General features: G+C 44.2%; 1 pseudogene; it reads right to left on the bottom strand.

The window, feature by feature from the left end:
- Positions 1 to 852: 852 nt before the first annotated feature.
- On the bottom strand, positions 853 to 24,711 carry LOC102987168 (protein NipSnap homolog 3A-like; annotated as a pseudogene).
- Between the last annotated feature and the right edge of the window lie 1,323 nt (positions 24,712 to 26,034).

Below are 26,034 nucleotides of genomic sequence, written 5' to 3'. Positions count from 1 at the left end.
ATGTCATGTCTTCCAAGGGAAGGGTTCAAAGTGCACAGAAAACAAATTAAACAGATGAAGAAAGCAGGGCGGGGGGATCCCATCAAAGAAACGGGGCTTTAATAAAGGGATGTGCTCAGTGGGAACAGACTCAAGGTAGCTGAGGCAGTGGTTTTGTGAAAGGTTTTGACAAGAATAAGGTACTAAATGCATCAGTGTGAGGACTGATAAAGCCCACAATTGAAAACAGGCAGTTCTAGACAAGGCAGGATCTGGGGGAGAGGGGAGACAGGGGGGAGAGTGGAAGGCATCTGCTATATCAGAAAAGATAATAGATGACCCCGAGGTGACTTTTGAATCCTATGAAAAACCTGCCAACAGCCTAGCACTGTGGGATTTCTACCGACTGCTTGTAGAAGAAATGAAGCCTGCTGGGTAGCTTGGATTATCAAAATTGGTCCATTTGCTCTCTCTGGATGCACAATCCCTGCTTCTGGTGCAAGAAAAGTATGTCGAATCATCAGAATCACTAATGCCGAGTACCGTTCCTTAAGTACAGGCATTTGCCCTGTCAGTCATTGCCGTGGCTTCCCGCAAGCCCACCTCCAGCCCCCACGAGGGTTCAGCTACCTCTGCCTCAGCACTGACTTTCTTAAATGCCCCCCAGATGCTGTGTAAGAAGAGCAAAAAGAATAGGCAAAAGAAAAAAGTAATTTAAAAAATAGTAAAGCAGAGACCCAAGTAGATGACGTCACTTTCCCTTTGGTTTTCTATATTGGAGGGTCTAGTGTTAAATAGTCACATGCGATCAGACAAAGGAGACAGGGCTGGGGGTCGAGTAGACACTAAGGGTCTACATGTAAGCAAGCAGCCTCAGCCAGGTGTGGGGATAGACGAGGATCTGGGGATGATCCTCACATGATCCAGCCAGGTCTCGTTCCCAGGAGTCCAGCAAAACTGAAAGGGAGGAGAACATGAACAAGTACAAGGGTCAGATGTTTATTTCAAGCAAGGAATAGCAGATGGTAGTAGATGCTAACATAAGCCTCCTAGGAGTCACATTCCCCCAAACCCCTAACGAAGCAGTGGGACTCCCTGCCATATACCAGAGTTTTGACACAGACCCCAAGAGAAGGCTGACGGCTCTCCTCCCTACTTGAGCTCCCTGCTTGAGGTGTTTGGGGACTCCCGGACAAAGGCAGACCCACCAGGGCTCAGAGGTGGCGACCAGGGCCAGGCAGAGAAGCCATCCTCTGGAGAGCTCACGCTGAACCAGGTAGCAAGGGTTTCTGCCACGTGCTGTGGGCCAGCACTCTGCTCAGGGCTGGGGACAAAGCACTGTCCCCTAAGCCTTAAAAGTAAGTGAAGGAGACACCAAAAAATGACACCGAGGGTGGCATTGTCTTAGCTGGGCTACTTGTATGAGCACCTCGGTTAGCCAGTCAAGACACAAGAGTTTTATTGCACATCTACCAGCAAGAGCTGCAGTACTCACTAGACCCCCCTGAATGTGGGTCCTGAGAAAGCGTTGCCGTGATAATGGGTATTTGGACATCTCGAAGGATGGTTGGCTCCCACACTGTGCCAGCCCTTATTTGCAAATGCGAGTGGGTTGGCTTCTTATGTTCTGGTCGGGAGAGAGAGTGAGGAAGTGATTGATTCGTGACCATTATTCTTCTCCTGTTCAGCTCCTTGTGACGGTGCTGACCAACTGAAAAATATTATTTTCACTACCTCCCAATGATGTCACCCGCATTTTATGTCACTGAATTTTTACAGCCCACTTATCTTGTTATGGCTGAGGTTTTAGTCAATTCTGCCTGAGGAGGTATCTCGCTACTCGTAAGACAAGAATAAGAGAAATTTAATAACATTCCAATAACATATATTAAATGTGGACATTGTTGGGCACAGCGCTAGGTATAGTCAGTCATGAGCAAGACAGGTAATTGCTGACTGCTTGGAATTCACAGTCCAGAGGGCAAGGCAAGCATGAAACAAGTCATATGAGTACAAGTGCTATGAAAGGGAAGCACAAGATGTATAGGCAGCATTTTGAATGATAAATAATATTAATCTATCTTTTGTCACTTTTTTACCAGAAGAAAAAGAATAAAAGAAGGGAGTTGAAAGGAAGGGAAGGAGGGAAGCAGGGAGGGAGGAAGGAAGAAAGGAAGAAGGAAAGAAAGAAAAAAGAAAGGAAGGAAGAAAGGAAAGAAGGAGAAAATAGAAATAAGCATGAGGGTAAGTGGCAGCTGGGACCTGGCCTTAGGAACAGGGAGGCAATAGGGAGTAGTGAGGACTGCAGTAAACTAGAGCTCACCCAGATCTACAGGCGATTGCCCAGATCTCCAGCTAACTGCTCCCAAGTGTAATTGCAAGGCCATTGTTTCCAAAACTTCCACTTGTTAAAGTAAAGCAACAATTCTGATTTTTTTTAGGGGAACTGTCCTGATTTTTAAATGTTGACTCATATAAAAAACTAATAAATTCCAAACCGGCCAAACCAAACACCTCGGCAGGTGGGATTCAACTCTTGAGGAGCCAGTTTGCAGCCTCGGCCTTAAATGGTATCATGGAAGGTTATAGATCTCAGAGCGCAGGGCCAGACAGATCCCATTATACCAGACCCTGGGCTTCTTCTACAGCATGGCAAATGCCTCACAGCAATTTCACATTCCTTATATGTTTCTGCCTTATAAACTGACATAACATTTTTACCGTTTTTGCTAAGCTGAAGAGCTATCTTTTGAGAAGGACTTTGGACTAGGTGACTTCAAAGGTCGCTTCTGAATCTAATTGACAGCCCCCATCTTGAAATTATGAGACTAATAACAGCATGACAATGATGAAGGCAATGATGCATTAAATACTTCATTTTCTGTGAGTTCATCTGCGTTATCTGGTTTAAATTACTCAAAGTATTCAATCATCTCATTTAGGTAGGAAAAGTTATCGCTGAATTACACACTATGGGTAACATATAAGCCTCATCTGCTTATCTTTCCATCCATTTTTTTGGATGCTTGTGCTGGAGATTATAGACATGCCTAATAACTAGTGGCATTTTGCTTTACTGGCCATAAATGTTACCTTCAGGGCGAGCAGGTGCAGAATGAGACAGGCTGTATGAAAAGATCACCATTTCTACTCTGTTTCACCAGATTAACTCAGGGTGGCTCTGAAGTGAGCATAGTTTCTCTAGAAACTGACAGTCCAGACAGAGAGAGAAAGGATCTTTGCACATTAGCGGTAAAGCAAGAGCTAATTTAGGGACAAATTCACAGGAAAAGAGATGAGAGGTGCCAGGGAGTTCGACTCTTTTTCATAGCAGAGATGGATGGAGTCGGGCCCCTGGTGAGGTGAGTCATATTAGAAAATGCGGGCAGGAGGACAGAGGGTGAAAGTTCAATTCCCGTCTTCGGGTTCCCAGGTTTTACCTCCATTTGGCAGCCTGGGACGTGTGTGGGGAAGACCATGAGGGGGCTGGGAGGGTAACCAGGACAACCCGGGTCTCTGACTTGTCTTCTGTCCCCACGTGGCTCTGGCACATTCTGCTTCCGGCCCAAACCACCATGGCCAGTGTGCCAACCGCACAGTATCAGGCTGGCACATGGCAGCGCTCGGCACACAGCACTAAGGGCCTCTGCTCTTTGTGTTGGTTTCTGCCGGATCCCATTTCTCAAGGAACAGCAGGTCGAGAGCAGGGCTTTGAAGACTCCCGCTCAGGGCACTGTCTGCAAGCCAGCCTGCTGGGCGCACTTGGCCTTAGGCAGGTCCAGGAGAGGAGGGGGAATAGGCTGGGGGACCAGAGGAGGCCTGGAAGCCCCCTCTTCCCATGTGCTTGAAGATCTGAAACTCTCCTTTTTCTAAACCAGTTCAGGCAAAACAATTCAAGTTGCCTGCAGGCAAGGAGGCGCTGTGGGGAGCTGAGAGTCCTGATGGGGAGGCAGGTGGGGTGGGAAGGAAGGGAGAGAGGGCGGGAGGGAGACCCCATTTGGAAAGAAGGAGAAGGCTTTGAACTTGCAGATCTCTCCAGCTGAGCCAAAATCCACACTAAAGCAGCCCCAGCTGGGTGCCCAGGGGTCCATGAATAAGTGTTAGGGGGTGAGTGAGATGACAGCTCCCCGACCTTAATGCGTTCACCCCAAGATTCTGGCGGGCATCTGCTCCATAATTAACTCTAGGCTCTCCCCTCTATGCCTCCTCCTTCCCCTGTGGTTGCTGAGACATTTGCCATAATTACTCCCCGCGTCTCTAGGAAGGAGTGTGCCCTTGGCTCGTTTGCTTCCTCCATCACTCCCGTTCTGGGCTGGGGGACAGCCGTCCCTGGACAGCTGGGGGTTGGGAGCACCCCATTTCCAGGGGCCACTGTAGTATCCCATCCTCCTCACCGCGGTTCATCCACACAACATCTGTTCTCCCACCAGGAGACTCACTGGGGCATCAAGGATGGAGGAGCATCACAGGGTACCTGAAGGGACATTTTCCACCAACAGATCAACAATCTATATCATGTCTAATGGCATGATCTGATGTGCCCATGGGTTGAAAATCACTGCAGTAATGAAAACTGACGAGGCTACGTGGCACACAGAAAAGGTTGAGAACGTCTCTCCAACAATTATATCAATATTATTAATATTAATAATAGCAATAATAATATCATTTATTCTAGATGAAAGAACAAGGGAAGGTGTCCATCTGGCTTCTTATTGATTCTCAGAATCTGTCCCCATGTGTTGCACCTACCAGGCAGACAATATATATTTTTTGAAGGGACAGATCACTGCTTTGTCACATACTTTACAAAAGTTGTCTCCAAATATCACAGCACTCATCAGACGTAAGTACTATCGTCTCTATTTTAAGGTGAAGAAAATTGAGGCACAGAGAGGTTGAGCAACTTGCCTAATGCCACACAGCAAGTAAGATACACAGTCAGGATTTGAATACAGACCTATGACACCAAGACTGTGGTCCTTCTGTTTTGCCATGTTGCCGAGTCACTTCCCTGCATGAAACACTTTAGTTGGTCCCTGAAAGTGAGTTTCTTGTTCTTTCTGTTTATAATGTCTTATTTGACTCTCACTCATTGCTTGAGCTTAAAGACTCAGTGACAATGCCCATTAATTTCTGAATCTTTTATTAGCGTGAATCATATTTTAACTCTGTATCACTACTGCATTTCACAAATACCTAGCACAAGGTAGATATTAAATAAATATTTGTTGAATTTCTATTTTACAAAGAACAATCCTGAGATTCAGAGATGGAACTCTCTCACGAGAGGCTAAATAGCCAGGAAATATAAGAACCACAATTTGAATTAGAGCTCTACTGTGAGTTCAGGGACCTTTCCACTAACCCATGTACCACTGAGCTCCATGGACATCATTTCATATTATACAACAACTGAAGTTCTATAATTGTGGTTGTTTCCATTTTTTCTGACAGCACCTTAATATATACCACCAACTAATAATCCTAAACTTGAGTTATTTCAGTTTTTATTATAATGAGAGTAAAGCAAGCTTATTATGGAATATTAGAAGAAAACAGAGAAAAGAAATTAAATCAATAATCCCAAAACATTTGAAATGAATATTTTCTTCCAATATGTTTACGCCTTTTTACATAATTTAGATTACAGTCTTTACATAACTTGGGATTCTAATTTTTTTTAGCTTAATATTGTAATATAAACATTTCCCTGCTTACTTCAGTAATTTCAATAATTTCCCTATTTACCATTTAAGTGACTTAAAATTATCATTTAATATGCTCAATAATCATTTTTAATGACTAAAAAAAATCCATTGTATGAAGTACAGACTATCAATTAAACATTCTGCCCAATCCTAGATAGTTTTTCACTATTAAAAATAAGAGTACAGTGAAGATCTTTTTTTTATTCTTTCTGAATTTCAGAACACTTTTTAGAGTAATTTTCTAGGAGGCAAATTATCGAGTCCGTGGGTATGAACATTTTCAAGGCTCTTGACATAGATTGCAAACTGCTTTCCAAATGAGTTGTGCTAATTTTTTTTTCCCACTAACAGTGATTTGGATTTTACCATCCTTTTAAATTTGACAGTTTCTTGAAAATATGCACATACAGCCATCATGTTTTGAATTGTAATAGGAAAATAATGTTAGAGATGGGAGGCCCCCTTCTCCCTCTTATACATTAGGAAACTGAGGTCTGGCCAGTTCCAATGGCCTGCCCAAGGTCACGGCCATCTGGGGAGAATGAGCTGGGCTAGAGCCAGGTCCGCTGACCTCCACTTCCCCACCGTGTCTCCCAGGGATCTAAAAACAATTTTACAATCTATTTATCTGTTCAACGGCAGTGTTGCACAGTTGCCATCACTTGACATCTTAATTTTTATTATGCCTTCGAGGGAAGCAGCTTTTGAAATATCTGGACCTGGCAAGTAACAAATTCCCTTCTATGGTGAGAAAAGGGTATTTCCTGATAACAGTCTTCTACCTGCCAGCGTTCTGCAGGGAACCTTGTATCTACTTATCACTTCCTTCTCTTGGCTCAGGCTTCTGGAACTCTGTGAGTCCTGCTTGACACGCAGCTTGGCAACTTTCACTACATCCTTCCCGTGGGCCTCTGCTTTCCTGTCCCTGCTCAGCACAAAGGCAGCCTCTACCTCATTTTCAACCTGAGGCCAAGCACAGCGTTGCTCCTGCCCATCTGCCACATTGGCCAAATTTCCCTGATTGCTAAGTGATTCCAGGCTCTTCCCAGCAGGGCTGGGTGAGCTGCAAGTTAAGCCTCCCCTCCAAGGCTCTGCCTTGTTCGCAGACACTATAGGATCTGCAGTGGAGTCTTCAGACGCACTCTCTCCACCAGGGCCTGGACGGCACAACACTGGGCCCGTTGCTCACTCAGTGGGTGGCCTGTACTCTGCCGTAGGGCAGAAAGTACCTCCCCAACAAAGTCTCCCAGGTGACATTTCAACACCCAGCCTCTTCCCTCCAGTTCATGTTGCACACCATGGCAATGCAAAGTGGTCTACAATACACCTCAACTTACCTCTCTGCTTAGAAACCTTCCTATGACCACAGGCTGAAAGCGGTTGGCTTGGCTTTCAAGCCCCTCCCTATATTATAACACCTGCCTTCCCCCAGTTACTCAGGTTCATTGTATACCAGCCTAGCTAGGAGAGGCTTACAAAGGAAGGGGAGATAGTAAGGGGCTTGTACTGTCTACTCTACTGGAATGTTCTTTCCTATTTGCTCCCTGATAGACCACTCATCCTTCATAAGCCACCTTTGAAGTTTTCCATAACCTGCCTTGCCTCTAAACTTTAATCTCTTTTCTCACTACCCCTGAGACACTTGGTCCACACCCCTGCAATGCCATTTTTCACACTGAACTGACATATTTCTTAAAATGTCTGACTCCCCACAACTAAGTGTCCATGCTATTTTTTCAAAGGGCCTGTGTCTGTTCGTCTTTTTTATCTTCATTATCTAATACTTCTCGTGTACTTAGTGCGTGAGCAAAATCAGGCAAGACTGAATACAATGTGTAAGACAGAATTAAAGCTGGATAGAATGAACACAGGAATGAATGAATCATGAACACGTAAGTGGAAAAGAGTTAAGTGTCATACCCTAGATGGCACACATACACGTTCGTAATACAAACTGGCACCTTTAACATAAGGACGTGGACATGAAGTCATCTGATTGATCGGGAGTTTTGCAGGACACTGAACACGGGAAATTATCAACAAATATTGATCAATAAATGAGCTTGATAGTTTTTCACAGAAGAGCCCCAGGACTAAAACTGTAAAGAGTAAGCTCTGCAGTCAGAATAATCCATGTACCCTTGGCCAGCCAGAAGCAATTCTACTCTTTTTTCCATAACAAAGCATACATCATGAGCCATAGTGGTCACTGCTAGGCACCTATCACATCCCCCTAACCGGTCTCATATCTATTAAGCAGAGGAAGGCTTGGGTGCACAGCTAATCCATTTAGTAGCCAAGAGGAAATTCGAAGCCTAAGATTCCACACATCTCTTGATCACCAAATAATACGTCAGCACTAAAAATATCCATGGAAGAATTATGTCTGGTTGGGCATTTGAAGAAGACTTTGTGCTCTCTAATTTGAGGATACTGGGGGAAATGTGACCATGTCATTTACCTGCAGTTCTTAAATAGGTGGAACATTCTTGCCAAGTAGCCTAACAGCTGCTGGTGGAACATGTCACTTTTTCTTTCCCCTCCTCTTCTTCTACATGCATGTCTGTCCTTTGTAATTGAATCTAAATATGGCATTGGGGTATTTTTAAAATCTAGAGACTGTAAATACTTATTGGAAGAGGCTGGTTTAGGGGTTGGGGGCTTGGCACTGGCAGCAGCTGAGGGGCTTGGAGACAATGGCAGGAGGAAGGCTGCCCAGAAGCAGAGAGAGTGTGGAAAAGGCCAGGTTTGGCTTAAGAGCCTTAGCATCAGCTGCTGTAACCTGGCAAATGGATAAGTAATTTTTTCACAGCCAACAGTAAAATGAAACTTATGGAAACAATAATGTCAATGTTCTGCCTAGCCAGTGAGTTAACTTAGAGAAGGGGAGATGTTTCCAACCAGGCCTGAAAATCAGTGCACTTTGGTGGTCTAAGGATAGCCAGGAAGTTAATGGCATTTCAAGTTTTGAGTCAATGATGTACATCAGAGGTCAGCAAACTATGGCCCACGGCCCAAATCCAGCCCATTGCCTGTTTTTTAGGCTCACCAGAGAAGAATGGGCTTTACGTTTTTAAATGGATGGGGAGAAAAATAATCGAAAGAAGACTATGTCATGACACATGAAAATCATATGAAATGTGAATCAGTACCCGTAAGTAAAGTTTTATTGGAACATAGCCACAAGTATTCATTGACACAGTGTCTATGGCTGCTTTCTTGCTACAGTGACAGAACTGAGTAATTGCAAAAGAGACCACATAGCCTGCAAAGCCCCAAATATTTATTTGCTATCTATCACTTGCCAGAAATTTGTCGACCTCTAATATACATGGTCAGAGAAGATGAGTTCAGGGTCCATCCCTTATGCAGTAAAGGCAACATGTAACACAGTGCAAGGCACAAGCTTGAAGTTCAAAGAGAATTAGGAAGACTCCTGGTCCAGCTTCCCACTCTGTAGAAAGTCCTGCAGAAGCTACCCAAGAGTGAGGATTCACAACTTCCAAAAAGCCTAACCCTTCATCAAACACTTCAACTCTACCCACTATGATTCTGATATTGACCTAAAGCCATCCTCACCCCCACCCATCTTATATAGATAAGTTATAAGCTTTCTTATCTATAAACTATTTCTACACTGAGAGAGCATTAACAAAAATCCTTTTTGATCAAAGAGGGGACTCCTACCACCTTCCACGGGTTAGCACTTTGTTCGTATTAAGGGGCTTTCACATACAATGTCCCATTTTGCCTTCATAACATCTCGCAGGGAATAGGCCCTCATGATTATTCCTGTTACAGGCGAGGAATCCAAGGGTTAAGGTTACGGACTGAATTGTGCCACCCCCCACTCCCCGCCAAAAGCATATGTTGAAGCCCTAACCCTCAGTGCGATTGTTTTTGGAGACAGGGCCTTTAGGGAGGTAATGAAGGTCAAATGAGGTCATAAGGGTGGGGTCCTAACCCAAAAGGACTGGTATCCTTATAAGAGGAGAAAAAGACACCAGTGATCTCTCTCTATATATATATACACACAAAGAAAAGGCCATATGAGGACACAGCAAGAAGGTGGTCATCTGCATGCCAGGAAGAGAGCCCTCATCAGAAACCAACCCTGATTGCACCTTGATCTTAGACATCCAGCCTCCAGAACTGTGAGAAAATAAATGTCTGTTGTTTAAGCCCCCCAGCCAGTAGTACTTTGTTATGGCAGCCCAAGGAGACTAGTTAATATGGTTAAATGACATGGTCAAAATGAGGCAGCTCACCAGGCTCAGAGCAGGGACCCATCACTCATTGTGCAAATATTTATTTTTTAAACACCTACTAAGTGTAAGGAGTCTTATGGAGGAGACAGGTTTTAGGCAAAAAGTCACACCAAAACAAATAAAACTATGACTATAATAAGTGCCACCACAGACAGATTACGTACTATGAGATGTAAATAAGATGAGCTAACTTACTCAAGGTGGTCAAAGGAGGCTACCTGGAGACACAATTGGACTGACAGCTAAAAGGCAAAGGAGAAGTGAAGGAGGAGAGGGAACATCCAGAGAGACGGCATGTACAAAGGCCCTGTGGTAACAGGAAGCATGTGATGATCAAGGAAATCAGAGAAGGCCAATCTGTCTGGACCAGAAAGACAGGGGAAGTAACATGAGAGGAGGCTGCAGAGGCAAGAATTGGTCAGATTTCTCATGACCTTGTCAGCCATTTTAAGTAAGTGTGGCTTTATTTTAAGAGAATTTAAGAGCATTGACATGCTTTCAACATGAGAATGACTTTTAAAGGTTTCTAATTAGAAAGGATTACTCTGGCTGCAGGGTGCTAAACACTGGAGAAAAGTCAAGGGAGCTGCAGGAAGCCTAGCTGAGAGATTGTTGCAGAAGACAAAATGAGAGCAGCTTGTTCTGATGCCCACAGAGGGTGCTTTGAAAACGTAGAGAAGGAACTGGTTAAGAGAGCTGTTGATGAGGTAAAATCATCAGGTTTTGTGATTGATGCAGTATGAGGTTGAGAAGGGGATGTCAAGTACGTCTTCTTGATTCCTGTATATTTAATAGAATGAAGGAGACGAGGATGACATTGACTGAGATGCGAAATACTACAAGAGGATGTGGATTCTCTCCAGCCCCCAGAAACATACCTGCAATTGAACAAAGTTGGGTGTGCTAACTAACAAGGGAGAATGCGCGACAGGGAATTGCAGAGCGCCTCACTGAGAGGGTGTTAGAAGGGACATATTATAGAATTTGGGCTTCTCTTAGGTCATTTGGGGATTATACAAGGAAATGGGGCTTTGCTCTGCTTTGGGTGCTGTTGGGAAGCGGGGGTGATTCTATGATTGTGTAACTTCATAATTCTTACCTAGAAGGCCATCAGGATGGAGTGATTGATAAAGCTGTGATTGATAAAGACAAATCAGGCTTATATTATCCGGGGTAAGCGATGTTTGGTCATTTTTGTGGTAGGGACATTGTTTATCTTTTTGTCTGTGTTCAGACATGATTATGGAATGATCTTGCTTGTGTCTTGTCTGAGTGGCCTTGCCTGATGCTGGTGTTCTTTGAACTTGTTTATGTCAAGCAGGAGAACACCACCGCTTAGCTATAAAGGACAGGACGCTCCCAGCAACGCCACAGCCTCCCTGATGGTGCCAGGCGAGTTCCTGCTGTCGGAGCTGCTTTCTTTTCTCAGTCACCCCTTTTGGTCAAGGACAGATAAAGTCGGGCTGCAGGACATTCATCTAGGATATTCCCATTGTCACCACTGCTGAGCTTTTGCTGATTAGGAGGTTGAAGGGGATGTAGTCTGTAGTGGGACTAGGGTTTGTCACTGCATTTCCCTTTGTGGCAGGACAAGTTGCTTAACATCTGACAAGACAATGGCTGCGCAGTAGCATTTATAACTCTGGACAGGATACATCAGCCAACTGCAACACAGACAATTACCAGAAAGAGAAACAAAAACGGTACTTAGTTCACACAATAGACCCTGAAGACAGGGACCTAGATTACCAAACCCAGGCAATGAAAACATGTCCCAAGTTCCAAATAGTGTTCTCTTGAGATCCAAATGGAGCCTAATTATAGATTTCTATTTAGGTGCAACAGAAAGTGTTTGCTGCAACATAAATTTGGCCAGCTAAGAAGAAATTAAGGGTGATGTGATTAGCCAAGAAAATGTAGCCAATGAATTTAAATTTAAACTGGTTTGTTGGGTTTCCAGAGCAGAATTTGTATTATTTATGATATCTGATAGGGTCAGAGATAAGTTTCAGACCACCTTTTTCACCTGTATTATCCCTAATCTGATTGCAGCTTGCATAGCTATGCAAGAAGAGGCAGTCAATTCTTCCTCTTGGGAGTTCTCCCAAGTAGCCTGTATTTGCCTCTTTGGGGAGGTGTCTGGGTATTCTTTTCAGGGAATCGCATAAATCCATTGCCTAGAACCACATTTCCTCTGGCTGAGAAGAACAGAGTGAGTGCAAGAAGGCAATTATCGGTGCCAAGAAGAACAGTGACCCTCTTGCTGAAGAAGGTCTGACTGAAGTTGTTTCAGTTTGGGGTGAATTTTGTTAAAATTACCTCCTTTGAAATTATATATTCGAGTTTAATGTTTCAAACCCCTGATTGATTGCTCAAGTTAGAGCTGTGATAACAGTGGTTGGTGTTCTTCAAGAGGCTGAAAATGCCAGCTCTTGAGAAAATGACAGTTCTTTGAGAAATAATCAGGTTCACTGCACATCTGTCTTCAACGGAAAGGTTATCACTGAGTGCACAAAACTAACTATCATGGTCTTTCCCCCCAGCACTGAAGGTCCTTTATTACTAACTAAAGATCCTATGAAAAAAGAGGAGACATTTCATTTTAACTTCCTGTTGATGGCCATTTTCCTTTCACTAGACATCTCATCACACACACAAAATATTTTGCTCGAAAATAAAGTCCTTCTGTACGGTTTGAACATTTCTTTTCTGAAAAGCAGAGGATGGAGTAGATGACATCCCTGTGTCCCCTGGCATCATTGGAATTCTATGATTCCAGGATTCCTAGACTGGACATAGTGAAAAGTATATGATGTGATACAATTTCTGCCATATAGGAAATTAATCAATATCGATGATTAATAACCATACAGCAGGACTTCCCTGGTGGCGCAGTGGTTAAGAATCCTCCTGTCAATGCAGGGGACACAGGTTCAAGCCCTGGCCCGGGAAGATCCCACATGCCGCGGAGCAACTAAGCCCGTGCGCCACAACTACTGAGTCTGCGCTCTAGAGCCCGCGAGCGACAACTACTGACCCTGTGCCACAACTACTGAAGTCTGCGCGCCTAGAGCCCGTGCTCCACAACAAGAGAAGCCACCGCAATGAGAAGCCCGCGCACTGCAATGAAGAGTAGCCCCTGCTCGCTGCAACTAGAGAAAGCCCACATGCAGCAATGAAGACCCAACGCAGCCAATAATTAATTAATTAATTAATTAAAAAAAAATAACCATACAGCAGGATGGTGATGGTGATCATGAGGACACAGTTGCTGCTTACAGTGATTGTGAAGACTTCTACTTTGGTTGGGGGTGGGTAGAGGGTATAAGAATCATCTGAGTTCAATTTCCAAAGAATTTGATGAACTTTCCTCTTATTGGAAGTTGGAAATGAAACTCACAGATTCACAGAGGGATGGAGCAGAGATGGCTTAACATAAAGGTGTTGGGTTTCAGTAGTTGTAAAATAAGGATTAGACCCAGAACCTCTAGGCCTAAGATAAGGATAATGTATTTGAAATCAATGAAAGGATTGATAATTTTCGGACCCCCCAAAGGTTCACCTTATCCTTAAGAGAATGATTTGCAGGAGCCTAAAAGCTCAGAAACATACCATTTTCCCTAGGAGAAGGTGAGCATTCACTTCCCCCCAATACAAAGGCTACATCCACGTAACTAAGTTGACAATTACACGTGGGACCATCTGGCTATATTTATAACTGGTATAATGAACAGCTCCTTGTTTCAGATATTAAAAGCAAGATGATTTAGCACATGCTAAGTGAACATGAAGATAGACCCTATCTAGTCCAATGATGGAAATGAATTTAATAATAAAAACCCACCAGGAGAAGCAACTGCTCGTGTGAATTTCAAGGAAACTCTTCCTGCCATCTGCTGCTAGCATTTTTTTTTTTTTTTTTTTTTTTTTTTTTTATGCGTTACGAGGGCCTCTCACTGTTGTGGCCTCTCCCGTTGCGGAGCACAGGCTCCGGACGCGCAGGCTCAGCGGCCATGGCTCACGGACCCAGCCGCTCCGCGGCATGTGGGATCTTCCCGAACCCGGGTACGAACCCGTATCCCTGCATCGGCAGGCGGGCTCTCAACAACTGCGCCACCAGGGAAGCCCCGCTAGCATTTTATATCACCGTATTTACCTGCTCTCTTCCAGAGCCCAGTGCTGCTAAGCTCTTTGTACAGAATAAGTTACTAGGCAGGAGAACAGAGTGACTGAAGGGATAGGAGTGAATACAAAAGGCCCTTCACCATCTCCAGACTCAGTGTGCTATTTTTACCAGCCAGGTAGACACTAGCCGTATAGGAATCAATGCTGGACTTCTCCAGGAAAGCTTTCATAATGAAGGACAAAAAGGGACTAAAGAAGTGGTGACTTGGGTGGGCTCAGAGATCACCAGGGCCATCAGGGAGAGCTTCCTGGCCACACCAGTATCCGATTGCCCCCCTCCATGTCCCTCCTCCCCAGTACCCTGCAACATGAAACCCAGATGTAATCAGGTCTGAAGACTGGAACAAAGATCTGCCGAGAGGAAGAACATATGCCTGCAGGCATTGCCAGCAAATACCCTGGAGCCATTTATAGATGTCCCAAAGCCTGGGATAGTGTAGTAGGTCAGTAGAAGGGAAACAGGACTCTCATAAATGGAGAATCAGGCACTGGTGGTGGTGGTGGAGGGGTGATTTTGATATTTCTCTCTCAGGAGAAGAGCTTAGGAGACAAGGTACTTAAATAATCATGGGTCCAGGTTGGTCCCACCTCACAAGCTTACAGCAGACAAAGCAGAATTTAGGGGGCTTTGAGTACAGGCAGTAAGCAAGCTCTCCAACCATCCCCCAGGGATCTGACTTGTTTGAACTGTGTTCCCTGGTAAAGAGAAAGGGAAATCTTACCTTGATTTAAGCCCAGTGCCCGAGGGAGCTGCACTGTGGCCAGATTCCCCAGAGAGAGAATAACCATGACAACAGGGGGGCTCAGCCCTTCCCCAGGGTAGATGGTTTAGACTCCTGTGGAGATACTTTATGCATTTCTGGTGAAAAACAGAACTCCTGACAGTGGACCTTGGCAAACAACTTTCAACCCAGAGAAGACCTGATAGACCGCCATCTTTGGGCACCTTGTAGGGCCCATACAGAAACCGTAGCAGGGTTTCTCCGAGACCTGTGCTCAGCAGGGGCACAAACTGATTGGAGAACAGCTGAAGAGAAGCCAGATAAGCCACATCTGCATGCTCTGCTCCTGTCTATGGCATGCAGCTGAACCTGGCGAGGAAGAACCACCTGTTGGCAATAAAAGCCAATTAGATTCTGGGGTGAGATCAGTCCCTGAGGGGATAACTAGTTGTTGACACAGCTCTATCAGGTTGGTTATTGGAGAAAGACCCTGAAGACTGGAGTGGAAAACAGCCTGGAGCTTGGAGATATAGTTCTTAAGTTTTCTGTTTTATTTTGGTTTGGTTTTGGCTGGAGGGGGCACTGGGAGAAAGGGGTCAAGAACGTAAGTTAGGGCTTCCCTGGTGGCGCAGTGGTTGAGGGTCCGCCTGCCGATGCGGGGGACGCGGGTTCTTCCCCCGGTCCGGGAAGATCCCACATGCCGCGGAGCGGCTGGGCCCGTGAGCCATGGCCGCTGAGCCTGCGCGTCCGGAGCCTGTGCTCCGCAACCGGAGAGGCCACAGCAGTGAGAGGCCCGCGTACCACACAAAAAAATACATATGTAAAATGAAAGCTGTAGGTCAAATTTCTCCCCCAAAGAAATGCATATACACATGACTTGCCTTCAAATTCAGGGAGCCCACAGGGTCGCTGAAGCCCAAGTATGCACCCAAGGTTAAGAACCCCTGCTTAGGAGGCATTTTTGAACAGAACAGGTGTGGAGTTTATTTATAAGATATAATAACCTCACTGGCAATTTCTCAAAGTATGTTTCCGGCAGCACTTACATCACAGTCACCTGGTGCCATCACCTAGTTCTTGCTGAAAATGCAGATTCCTGAGCCCTTTCTCAGAATTAAATAATCAGGATTGTTCACAATAGGGTTTTGGAGTTTGCATTTTTTAAAGCACTCAGGTAGTATTTATACATTATAAAGATTAAGAACTCCTGAGAGTTAAGACTGACCCTAAAAAAGGTCTTCGGGGTCCAACCAAAACCCAAGGCTGATACAATGAGATATCAGAAACTGATCACTAATTGACTGTCAATTGATTAAGGACCAAGAGGGTGGGTGGAGCTCAGGTCGTCTGACTGATAGAGAGGAGGGGGTCCACCAATACTGATTATGAGCCAACATTTGTCTAGCATCTGCTTTAGTCCAGGCACTTGAGCATGTGGTTTATGCCATTTAATTCCTCTCAATCATTCTCATATTATAGATGAAATCAAGGTTCAGAGAGTTGAAAAAAATTACATTGGGTCATGGAGCAGAATAAAGAGAGGAGCCGGGCCTTAACACAGGCAACCTGACTCAATGCTTGTGCATTTTAAAAAATTACACCAAACAGTCTGCCTTTTACGTGCCAGATTTGGAGGACACAAGAGAAAAATACTGAGCATACCGTGATTCCAGTGATCAGGCAATACACTTCAGAGCAAAAGATTTATTCAGGTAAAACAGGAGAGAGAAATACAAAATCTGATGTAAATCCATTGGCAACAGATGAAGTTTGGGCCACACGTGCAGTGGGCAACAAGAAATGGGACTCACCCTACAATTCAGAGTCACTGGAGGGGCTGCTAGAGAAATAGTGTTTTGAATCAGCTCTAAAGAGTACATATAATTTTGAATGCATTCCACCTTATGTAGAGCCTGAGTTTAAACAGACCAGAATCTCCCCAAAATCCACCTCATATATTACTTTAGATAAACAAGAAGATTTATGGGAGACAGAGAGAGGAATTCCTGAACAAAGATAAGTTTCTCGGTTCGTAATCCCCAATTCCCCGATAGACCTCAAAGGATAAAGCGAACTTTGCTGAGTGCTTACTGTGTGCCAGTCATGGTATTAACTCATTTAATCCTTATCCAAATATTTTAGGTGAGGTAATATTATTACTGTGCCCAGTTTTAAAATGACATAAGCTTGGCCAAGATGTAACAGGTAGGAAATAGTAGAGACAGGATTTAGACCCTGACAGTCCAGTGACAGCAAGCTGTCCCTAACCATCAGCTACACTGATCAGCTAGCCTAGGTGGAGATTTAGGGAATTTGTTGAGTCCATTACATTGGAAGAGAAAAGTTAGAAAGACCATATGTGACAAAAGACTTGGTATTCATTTGGGTGCATACATGACCATGTTTTGAAAGTAAAGGGCATTAGGTTATCAGTTATCAGGAGTCAACCTCCTGAGTAACTATGAGATTGAGGGAAGATGGACAACTGTTTATCTGTTTCCCTCTGTCTGGCAAACAACCCCATTCCCTGAGGAGAGTTTCTCAAACTTGAAAACATGTTTAGGGCTTCCCTGGTGGCGCAGTGGTTGAGAGTCCGCCTGCCGATGCGGGGGACGCGGGTTCGTGCCCCGGTCCGGGAGGATCCCACGTGCCGCGGAGCGGCTGGGCCCGTGAGCCATGGCCGCTGAGCCTGTGCGTCCGGAGCCTGTGCTCCGCAACGGGAGAGGCCACAACGGTGAGAGGCCCGCATACCGCAAAAAAAAACCCGCAAAACATGTTTATTCCAACTCTGAGCAATGTTTGGTTCCCTTAGAGTCTAGGCAATAGTCCTGAAGGTCACTGACCTTGTTTTAAGTGCCTCTGCTCTTTGCAACTCTCCCTGATTTTAATCTCACAATTTGAGGACCCATATTTTAAAAGCTGGATGGACTGACTGCCAAAAAACAAAAAGGGAGAGAAGGATTTATAGAGATGTATAACTGCCCACCCATGTGTCCACTGACAACCCATCATGGAGAATGATGCACACCTCTAGTTTCCTAAGAGGGCAGGGGGCACCTGTAGAGCCCACTAAGATGAGGGCTCTAGTGATTCAGCAAGATACATCCCCAAATTAATGGTCAAGGTTCAGCTGCCCTTACAAGCTAATCTCTGACAGCCTCATGACTCAGAAGACATTTCCTGCAAAAGTGTCCATATGTTTGCCAATGGAATGACACCAATCTCAGCTTTTTGTCAACATTTTTCAGTAACTTCCTTGTGTTCTGTTCATTTCTGTAAACTTGTTGATCTCTAAGGGTTTCTCAGTTTTGCTTCAGATACTCCGGTTGACACAGGAATGCTGGTGCTTCTGGCTCTGTGTTCATCCAATGCCATCCTCAGCATGAGAATAATAAGAGCTAAACATCATTAAGTGCTGGCTATGTGCCAGGTGATGTTCTAAGCAATTACATCTATTTACTCATTTAAATCTTTTTTAGTAAGTGCATGAATTAGAGCTGTTTTGTAGATAAAGAAATGAGAACACAGAGTGTTCCAGCCACTTGCTCAAGACCACAAAGCTAATATGTGGCACAGCAGGACTCTGAGTCAGTTTGGCTTCAGAACTTGGGTGCTCAACCAGTATGCTATTTGTCACCAATATGTCTATACCTCAACCCTAATGTTACCTATTATAATTTTAACTTATTCACACCACACTACGAACTCACACGCATATATTAGCACATGTGCTGGAGCAAGAAAGATTACCAGAAGATCAAAAACATTATTCAGGCAGTAATAACAATGGCTAATGGCATTGTGCATTCTTTATGATTTTAAAAGCATCCTTGCAAAGCTGTATAATTGACCCAGTTTTTTAACCCTCTGAATCAGACAAGTCAGGTAGATTGTTCAAGATCATCAGCAGGTCTCTGGACTTTTGAACGCAGATCTACCAAATTCAGAGGTCCCTGCCCTTTCAACTACGACATACAGCCTTCTTACTAACCGCTAGGCACAACCAGCCTAGTATAGTGAAATGAACACTTGGATAAAGTGTCTGTCATCATGGTAGAACTATTAACAGCCAAAGAAGGACGGAAGCATTGTCCATAATTAGACATAAATTCTAGGCTTTAGGAAAAAAATCGTTTGTAAAAGTTCAGAGAAAAGGTAGGTATGACTCCTTGGTGACACTATAAAAGTTAAAATGGCTAAAAGAGGAAAGGTTCACATAAAAGAATTCTATCAGAAGAATCACTAATGTCTTAGTTTGTTTGAGCTGCTATAACAAAGTACCATAGACTGGGTGGCTTATAAATGACAGAAACTTATTTCTCACAGTTCTGGAAGTCAGAGGTCTGGAAGTCATGGTCGGGTTCTGGTGAGAACACTCATCTGAGCTGCTGACTGCCAACTTCTCATTGTATCCTCAAATGGCACAAAGAAGGTCATCTAGCTCCCTGACCTCTTCCTATAAGGGCACGAATTCCATTCATGAGGGCTCCACCTTCGGGACTTAGTCACCCCTTAAGGGCTCCATCTCCTAATACCAACACATTAAGAATTAGATTTCAGTATATGAGTTTTAGGGGACATAAATATTCAGTCCATAACAAAAAATGACATTGATCAAGAAGAAAAAAGAGAAGTGTCTTTAAAAAAAGCAAACAAACAAAAACTATGCAGAGAGCTCTTGATCGCAGATTTTAAAAGAAATGCCTGAAGTATGAAAAGAAGCACTTATAACCAAGGAATACTAGCCAGTCTTAACGATAGCCAGGAAAAACAGAGTTGAAATTGCCCTGAGTCTTAAAAAGACAGTGTCAGGGCACTGAAAGGGGGCTTTGAGCTGAGTTCAGAGCAGGAAGAAGAATGAGGAGTGGAAGGGCCCCATGCTCAGGGGCAGATGGTGTCACGTTGAAAGCTAACAGAGGAAAACAGGACAATTTGGCTTCTATCTTGCTTTCTCTATCGAGGAAAGTGATCTTCAAACTGGGAAGGCTTGAACAAATATGGTTTATAGGAAATTGAAACCTGAGGTAGGCAAGGAGACAATAAGAAAACACCAAGCCCCTCACATGAGTTCAAGTCCACAGGCCCAGCTGCAGTGAGTGCTGGAGAGTTTGGGAGGATTTAGAGAACAGATACATGCTCCAATTTTTAAAAACAAGCAACGGATGGATTACAGAAAGATGAAAAGTATCAAGACCTGGAAATATTTTTTACGGATATATAGACTTTTATTAGGGCAAGCATTTCCACAAGCATAAAGATCTCTTTAAGACAAATAGATGGCCCAAGTATCTTTGTTAAGTAGTGATCAAAAATGAAGTAAAATTTAGCAAAATTAATTCTAAATAAACACATTCAGCATATAAACCAAGTCTTTTGAAGTTCTTTTTTTTTTTTTTTTTTGCGGGCCTCTCACTGTTGTGGCCTCTCCCGTTGCGGAGCACAGGCTCCGCGGCCATGGGTCACGGGCCCAGCCGCTCCGCGGCATTTGGAATCTTCCCGGACCGGGGCACGAACCCGTGTCTCCTGCATCGGCAGGTGGATTCTCAACCACTGCGCCACCAGGGAAGGGAAGCCCCTGAAGTTCTTTAACACCGAGACCTAATCACATTGTTTTCCAAGTTAGAGTGACTAAAAATTAATGTGAAAACCATAATTAATAATATGACACATATGATACTGTGCTTTTCCAAAGTAAAGAAATATATTTGATGTAATATTTTTATGAATCACATTTGATATCACAAAATAAACTTTACTGGACAAAAATATTGTTAAAAAATCTCAGAAAAAAACAGACATAATGAAAAGATAGACATAGTGTACAAGTACTGTTAAAATGTTGTCACAGGTATGGAAATGTATCATTTGAATATAAAAAATGTTATAAAGCAAAAGGTTGTCAAAATACAGGAGAGTTATTTTGAAACACATGCAAAACCAAGATCATGAAGTAGTGGCAACTATTTCTAATGTATAACAGATATTGAAATGCCGTGGGGGAAATGAACAGAAGTATCTCCTGAAGTGGTAGTGACAAAGGACAGAGGTGGTTTTCAGAAGTTCAAGGGACATAGCTAATTAACTTACCACCTCCTTCAAATAAAAGTGAGACTCTCTTGGGAGAATTTAAGCCCATTAGCAGACACATCTTAGAGCAGTTAATGAAATGCTTCATATTTCAGCAGAAAAAGATTTCAACAGTAAAAATGACATAGGAAACAGAAGCATACTTTGCTGTGACACTTGGTAGGTGACATTTTCCCAGTGACCACAAGTGTGAGATCCTCATGAGACTGACGTTCCCCAGCTGCATGAATATCTGCACTCTCATTTCACCAAAGAACATGAACTCTGCTGGGTGCTCTGTATTCTGGGTGGAGAACTCCAACCAATTCTGTGTAGCCTAAATCAACATGGGCATCAACCACCGTTTTAAACTCATCACCCCACAGAGCTGGCCCAGCAGGCTTCAACTGGAAAATAACTGGCTCATAGACTCCTTGGGGTATTTTTTTTTCTATTTTGCACTATGGTACCCCATAAATAATCTCAAACTCTTGCTTGTCAATGGGAGCCAAATTTGGAATAAGAAATTGTTCTTGGCATTCCTTATTCTTGGCCGAGCCTTTCTGAACTTCAGCTCAAGGAGCAAAACTATCATACTTCCAAACGTGAAACACTTTATCCATTACGCCTCCAAATTCCGCACTCCAGAATCCAACCAAATCAGAGTGAGCTGTCTAAAGATGAATGGTTTTCCTAATATTTTCCAGAAACTCATTTATCTTTGAGGGTTTAAGGCAATAACTATGAAATTCATAGAACGTTCCATCATATTGTCGGGGGGCCCCCATAGCAAAAGATGAATGGATCTGAGGGGCAGGTGACCACGTGGCCAGAGCCCTAGTCAGGCCACCTTGGAGGACAAGCGTGGCAGAGCTTTGGGTGCTGAGAAGGGCAGCCAGTCAGTGGTCCTCCTGGGACTCCTCCTTTTACAGCTTTCCTAATGGAAATCAAGACCAGGCCAATTTTTAAAAGAGTAAATATCTTTTAATACTTAAAAGATCATAATTAAACATAATTACGTGTGCCAATATCATTCTTATAAGGCAAGCTTTACGAAAGGAATCTTGTTTCTGTGTTGAGAGGTTACGAAGGTAAGTCAACACTTTCCTGGGTCAAGATTTCAAGACGCCATTGTCAAACTATCCCTATGGACAATATAGATAAACTTGGACTGAATGCCGGTTAAGTAAGGAAATTTCCTAACTAGCTGAATGACTGAATGTATACGCTGTTGATGAACTCAGTTCTCTCTGAACAAACGTACTGTGTGGTAAGGGGGGCTGGGGTATGCTTTTTTGCATAAACTATATATTTGGCACATTTTTAATGACTCATAGATATACAGAAATCAGCTACATATTTTGATGCAACTGTTTTGAAGATATTTTGACAGCCCAGTGAAACAATTTAATTTTAAAGAATTTTTCTCAAGTGCCAATTAACATAATTACATACACACTCACTTCCTGATCTTCATCCCACTTCTGAGTGAATTTTAGAGGGGCAATAAGGTCAGATTCAGGGGTGAGATGAGGCTTTGCGACATTCATTATTCACGTTGCCAGGGCATGAAAAAAGATGTGTTTATATTTTGATGCACCCATTTCGATATGACCAAATCAAAGTAGTCACATCAAAATCCTTTTCCAGATCGGATTTCCATACATTTATCTGCATCACAGATTTTGGAACTCTATAGCACTAAGGATCTATCTCTTCAATACCCCATGAGACATTTACTTTCCAGGTTGGCAATAATTCATTATGCTTCTAATATATTTGAGGACAGAAAGATGGAGGCTGGTTTTAGAGTCAATATTTGCTAGATCTCCACCAAGTCAGATGTCATCTTCTTGCTTTTGGGAATACAGGTAAAGATGGCATATCATTCCAGGTTCTTTGTAAGTAATAGAAATAGACCCCGGCTGACAAAGCCAGAAAGGACTTTATAGGAAGGCTACTGGGTAGGGCTTTCAGTAACAGAAAAGTCAAACAACCAGGTCTTGGGAAGGCCCACAGTCAGAGTAGCTCCAGGGAGCTCAGCAGAGAACCCAGACACAGCTTCTGTAGGAAGTACCATCAATAGCTTCAGTTCCACTGGCCATCTGTCCCTCTGTGTCTCTGCCCAAGTTTCAAATCTTGTCTCATTGCCCCCTGTCCTGTGATCGGAACTATTGGGGTCATGTGGATGGAGGAGAGCAATTTCCCCAAGGGAAAAGGAAGGGCACAGTTATCAGAAGAAAGGGGCAGTGTGCAGGAAAAGAAAGAAAAAAATAGACCCACTAAAGACCTAAACTTCAGTCAAACACTCATTTTCAAAAATACAGGTTTGGCCTCACCTGCTTTATGTAAATAAGGGGTTTAGTTGGCTGCAAGCACGATAAGAGTGCTAACACAGCCTTGGTGGTCCCAGCATCAGTAAGACGGCACCCCTTCAGAGGTTCCAGCACAGCCATGGGACCTTCACCATGGCCCCCTGGGTGGCCCTCCTCTGTGATTCTGGTCTCCGGGACACATCCTCTCATTCATTCTCCACCTCTAGGAATGGTAGCTGCTTCCCGTAATTACGAATGCCTGGGTTATCTCACATTTGCCTTTTTGCCCTCTTTGTCCTTCTGTAGCTATGTAAAAAGCTCCTATGTTAATTTCCCTCTACTGGAAATGTTGAGAGTATTGCTATCTTCCTTTCTGGAGTCTGACTGATGCAAATGCTGAAAACCCAGATGATGTCCACAGTAGGATGTTTGGTGAGGGAGGCTGATACCATGTGGTACTTGGAATGCATGTCTTGTTCAAAGGAAGACTTAGGGAATGTGATCACCAGCTTCAACTATCTGAAGAGCTTTCATCTGAAAAAGGGATTATATTTATCCCCTGTAGTTCCGGAGGGCAGAACTAGGATTAGTGAGCAGAATTTTCAAGAAGCAGGTTTCAGCTCAAAATAAGGAACTGTCCTCTAAGCCCTTGAACTGCCCCCAGTGGAATGCACTGGGCAACTTTTACTGGAGGTTAGTCAAGCAGAGGGTTGGTTTTCATCCCTCTGAGACACTGAAGAGGTGCCCACCAGAGTGACATGCTGGGCCAGATCAACTCTTGAGGCCCCCAAATCCTGCTGCAGAATCTGTAGGCTTTAATTAAAGATTTAGTCATTTTCTATTGGAGCTCGAGGACAAAGCTGGGGTGCTTGGTGACCTGCAGAAAACAGTATCAATTATCCTCTAAGATTTATCTTGGCTCCAGAGTACTTTAAAACAATCACTCTTACTCCAAGACTGAAAAATTCAACTTCTCACCATTGTACACCCAGCTGAAAGCAGACACCCATTAGTAGGAAGATTCCCCTCTCTGCTTCTACTGGGTTCACTCTGTGTCCCTGTGATTTATGCCCAGAGGTCCTTTGGAGGAGACAAAGGTGACTACAGCCCACAACTAACTAATGGAATCAAAGGATTCGAGTGTTCTGGAAAGATTTGCTCACCCTTGTGAATCTCCTTTGATGGATCCAAATCCCTGAGGCTGAGGCTTCCCGTATCAGTCCTGGATTCACAAGGATCGGCAGACACTTATGAGGGAACCAGACAAGTCTTCAAAACCTTTATGAGATTATCTTCCTGCCAGCTTGAAAATCCCACCACCTTTCCAATTCTTGCTACAGCTGTCATAGCTTGTGCACATCTGTACAGCCCGCCCTTACTGCTCTTCGGGGCACACGAGTCTCAAAATAGCTCTTCTCCATACACCAGTTTTACTTTTGTGGAGCAAAACACCCTTCATTCGCATTGTGGCAGTTTGGGGGGTAGGTGGGGGGAAGGCCATTCCCCTTTGAGCCCTGCTAAACCAAATGTAGAAACGTAACATTCTAACCTCTAACATGTTCAGAGAATGGTAACTTCTAGCACACTAAAAGAAGTGTTCTCTTACATTTTCCAGTGGGAACACTGGAGGAGAGAGGAAACACAATGAGTAACCCATGGTCAAACCCCCAGATATAGGGCTTCCCTGGTGGCGCAGTGGTTGAGAGTCCGCCTGCCGATGCAGGGGACGCGGGTTCGTGCCCCGGTCCGGGAGGATCCCACGTGCCGCGGAGCGGCTGGGCCCGTGAGCCGTGGCCGCTGAGCCTGCGCGTCCGGAGCCTGTGCTCCGCAACGGGAGAGGCCACAGCAGTGAGAGGCCCGCGTACCGCAAAAGAAAAAAACCAAAAACCAAAAAAAACCCCAGATATAACAGTACCAGAAATTAAACATCATTTTGACCTAGTCCAGGGAGGCTCCCCTCACTCACACAATCTTATTGCTTCAAACAATCCTACATTACAAGAGAGAAATCCATAGCGTTAAGAGTTTTGGTGGCTCAGCCCAGCTTTCCAGCGAGCACGGGTTCAAACTGACAGCGGGCCATCGGTGACCGGGAGGTTGCCCCTTTTGCCAACACAACCCTTCGTGGATCATTTTACTTTCCATCTGCTTCCCCTAGATTGGTCCCAATATTTTTGTCAGTTTGACATTTGTCACACGTCGTACTCTAAGGGTGTGAGTGCCCAGAAAACAGAGGGAAAATGCCTAAGAAGTGATCAGCAGAGCCCGGCTTGCAAGTCAGCAGCTGCCCAACTCTCCGGACTCCTGCCATGGTTTAGGGAGCCCAGGGTGCAAAATATCTTAAAGCGCAGACACACCTGTAGGCCTACAAGTCCAACACGAGCAAAGAAAAATTTTGAGTTTAACAATATCCTCTTCCCACAGCCTGTCCCAAGAAGTAGGGCTGTAAGGCCATGTTCTCCTAGTGAAAAACCGTTGGTTAGAGCCTGGTGCTGAGGGCAGTAGAGGGCAGGAAGAGAGAATATCATGGTGTGGTGGGAGGTGAGATGGAGAATAGGGGGACAGGGGCTTCTCTCATGGATGGGCCCCCCTATGGGACCAGCTCTCTTGCTGCAAGTCAGGTCGGCTTGTCTTCCCAGCTCGAGAGATCTGATTTGCGATGCTCATCTAATGCTCTCTGTTTCTTCTCCCTCCGACCCCTCTCTGACCGCCCCTCATATTGTCCCCCTCCATGTCCCTTTATGTTCCTTGGCCCTCTCTCTGCCCACCCCCTCCAGTCTGAGGCAGC

This window comes from Physeter macrocephalus, chromosome 19, assembly GCF_002837175.3.
Source record: "Physeter macrocephalus isolate SW-GA chromosome 19, ASM283717v5, whole genome shotgun sequence".
In the NCBI taxonomy this organism is placed as follows: domain Eukaryota; kingdom Metazoa; phylum Chordata; class Mammalia; order Artiodactyla; family Physeteridae; genus Physeter; species Physeter macrocephalus.
The sequence above is the reverse complement of the archived record's forward strand: the minus strand, read 5'-3'. Positions and strand labels throughout refer to the sequence as shown.